Raw genomic sequence first — 4,053 nt, forward strand, 5'->3', positions numbered from 1 at the left:
ACCGGCCCGTGGTACACTTTGGTTTAGAGGGACTGCTTAGCGCTCGTTAAGAGTTGATCGCAATAATTACATTCATTAAAAGGTTGAGATTCTAAGCTTTACAATTTTGCTTTAAGCTTTACCTATTTTGTGTTATTCCATTCAGGGGTTGCTTAGTAATGTGACTTTGAACTTATTCGTGAGGGTGGGACACCTCGGGTTTAAAGGGTTAATGTAATCCAGAACAAGGGGTAATCCACACTAGGAATGGCTGAAGACACACATACAGAACATTAAGACCCGACAAAGACAGACTTCTTCTTCTTCTGATGTTTATTGGCGGTTTTGGCAAACCAACTTAAAGGTGCATTACCGCCACCTACTGATCTGGAGTGTGGAGTGAACAGATTTGGTAGAGAGAAGGATATTATCGGTATCGAGCAGATCACTTTGTGCACAAATCGACTATTTTCAATGCCACTTTTTGTTGCTTACTATCCTTACAATATAGGATTAGTCTTCCATCTCTCAACTTCTTGACACTTTCTATCGATCCTATCGTTTCCTTAATTACTTTAGACAGCTTCAGCGGATTTATTATCTTAAAAGACTCATCCACAAACTTCATCATTACCTTGAACTCCTCTTTCTTTCCTCTTATCGGATGATTTTCATTTCCACTGTCAGTTTCAGATGTATTACTCCAGATTTTCTTTCTTTTCCGATTTTCTACTAAACTCCACTCATTATTCCCGTTCCCTCCTTCTTCATCCACGCCAAACATTTCATCCTCCATTTCCGGATCCCTTCCGGACTCTACGTCACTACCTACCATGCACACTCCAGTCACAGATCAGCTGTTGCCAAAACCAACCACCAGCGACCTCTCCCAAAGACAGACTGCACAGACTTCGGGTTTAAATACATTGGGTAACGAGGGTAATTGCAAAGACACACCTGAACCAAATCATACAATCAACGAGAAACAGAAACTGGGTCACGGAGAGCACATGGGGACGAAAACATACACGCAGACAGTCCAGGGGCTTGACAGTATACTTACCTCAGACTTGTCAGCAGCTTAATGTCCTTATATCTTATATATACAGTTTCATATCCTTTATATCTTTAAGCATACAATGCTTTAACAGTACAATAATATAAGTGCAATAAATTAAACTGTGCAATACTCAGATCTATATTTTCTACTGTATACAGTAGTTTCATAAGTGGAGCATATGTACAAGTAATCTTAATTTTCTCCTTTATTGAGAGTGATGGAGTCATTGACTGTACCAATGAGCTACACATCTGCAGTATTTATATCTGAAACCTGGTAAGATATATCACATTTGTGGAAAATAAATTAGATAATAGATATAATTTATTGATCCCAGGGTGTAAATTGGGTCATGTTACCTTTGCTCAGATATAAAAAATAAATAAAAGCATATGTGAAATCTTAAAAATTTACATTACTTGTACATATACTCTACTTATGAAACTATACAGTAGAAAATATAGATCTGAGTATTGCACAGTTTAATTTATTGCACTTATATTATTGTACTATTAAAGCATTGTATGTTTAAAGATATAAAGGATATGAAGCTATATATAAGATATAAGGACATTAAGCTGCTGACAAGTCTGAGGTAAGTACAAATTGAAACAAATTCAGTCAGAGTAATATCTTGTCTCTTTAGTAACCACTGATTTCAATTTGGAACCCATTTAAAACACTGAACTTGTAAGATCATAACAGGACTTAAAGGGATAGTTTGCCCAAAAATGAAAATTCTGCTCATGTTGTTCCAAACTTCTATGAGTTTATTTCTTGTGTGGAACATAAAAGACAATATTTTGAAGAATGTTAGTAACCAAACAGTTGTTGATCCCCATTGACTTCCAAAGTATAGAAAAAAAAATACTAAATTAGTTTGGTTACCAACATTCTTCAATAACAAACATTGATTGCTTACCTCCATTGTAACTGATTTCCCCAGACAAATGTTAATGCTTAGATGTTAACTTAAGTTTGATCACTAATAAAGCTAGAATGTCCACTAATGTGTTTATTTACATAAAAGCATTAGAGGAGAAAAACGAGGCAATTTTATTTTTTATCAAATTTTTCATAAAACTGCAATTTAAATATATTATTTCTACAGGCTATACAAAAAAAAGAAGAAGAAGGAAAAGAAAAAGAAAAAGAAAAAGAAGGAAAAAATGTATTAGGCTGAATAAGCTGATCTATTGCATGTTAAATGGTGGTTGCCTAGTCTATGAATGGTACACCCCCCTAAGCTCACAGAAGTGGTTTGACCCAAGTCCTCAGCAGCCAATGACACTGACCCCTTCAAACTGATTTTTAAGCCTACTTCAAGCATATTTCACGCGTATTTAACGCGCTGATTTTTCACGCATAAACGACACGTATTTAACGCGTTAAATACGTGTTGTTTACGCGTGAAATACACGTGTTTAACGCGTTGTTGACGCGTTAAAATTCAAGTGTTTTTGGCCCTTTTGGCCTTCCATATCACTGCACGCGGTTAGTGGAGCGCGTGAAGGAGAGATAGGCACGAACACTGTTCAAGGTCTCCATTAATTCCTGCTTGTAGTAATTTAATGTGTATATATTTTGAAAGCATTGAATCGCTATAGAAAACGCGATTCATTCGATTCTTAGCTTTTTAAATCGATTACTGTCCGAAATCGGCGATTCACGATTGAAAAATCCATGTTTCAAGATCGATGCATTGCATCGTCAGGGTTTGTAATCGATGCATCGAGAAAACTAGTGAATCGTTACACCCCTACTTATGTAAACATAACAACGTGTTTCCTAAATATCTACAAACATATCATGTTATTGTTTTTTTGGCTTAAGAAGAGTCAAAAACGTACATAGTGCACCTTTAATAATATGTGACCGACAGTATTTTTTGCAACCTGGAGTAACCTCACTGCGGTAATGCCCAGCACTCCTTCCTGCTGCAGAGACCGGTGCTGGACACCATGACGTTAATGGAACCAAAGCCCGTTTACTAGCGACAGAAAAATCTAGTAATTTTGTAAAAATGTAACGATATAAATTACATTATTGCAACAGAGTGTCCAACAAGACTCATTCCTTAAGCCATGTCGACCTTGAAGTGAAACTCGCGGGTTTTGTCTCAACATACACAGAAGAAATGTGAGAAGGCAGAAGAAGAAACACACGGTGAGGTATGGATGCGTGTAATTCTATAATATAAATGAGATAATTACAGGCTAATTATGAAAGTTTGACGTCCTGATTCGACAGGGACATAGCTGGGCTTAACTTTATGTACGATTGTCTGATTGTGACCCTCAAGCTCTTTTCATTGAGAGGTAGCCTATATTATTGTATGTTTTTACAACTTGGATTTTGTAAATAGTTCTATCCTGTGGCATTGACACATTTAATATTGTATTCAAACAATCATTTTAAGTGACTCGTCATCTAAAATGAACACTTAGATCATTAAAATAATATAATATTAGTTGATCTCAGTAATTGATTGATTGACTAAAAGTTGATTAGTAAATATAAATACTAATTTAACCCTAAAATGGGCAACGTATCCTGGGGGATACAAACATTTGAGAAGCTGTGGGGAGAAGCAGTGAAAGTGTAGAGTCATGGCCAAAAGTTTTGGCAGTGACATAAATTTTGTGTTTTGCAAAGTTTGCTGCTTAAACTGTTGTGGTGTTCATTCACATTGTTTCTAGATTATTGTGTAGACTAGAGTGATCGAATGCATTTGAAATAATTGCTAAAAGATCCGGACACAAAATGACCAGCTAACGTTAATTGACTAATCACATCAGCAGCACATGTGAAAGTGTGGATGAGTACTAGTTCATAATTCCGTCCAAAAACACTGCCATGAATAAAGAATGAATGATCCATGAGCAATTTGGTGATGATCTGTGCATTTTCCAGCATGATGGAGCACCATGTCACAAAGCAAGTGTGATGAAGAAGTGGCTCGAAGATCATTACACTGAAATTTTGGATCAGTGGCCAGGCAACTCCCCGGCCGG

The sequence above is a fragment of the Sinocyclocheilus rhinocerous genome, unplaced genomic scaffold, assembly GCF_001515625.1.
Source record: "Sinocyclocheilus rhinocerous isolate Xijiao unplaced genomic scaffold, SAMN03320098_v1.1 scaffold36, whole genome shotgun sequence".
Lineage (NCBI taxonomy): Eukaryota > Metazoa > Chordata > Actinopteri > Cypriniformes > Cyprinidae > Sinocyclocheilus > Sinocyclocheilus rhinocerous.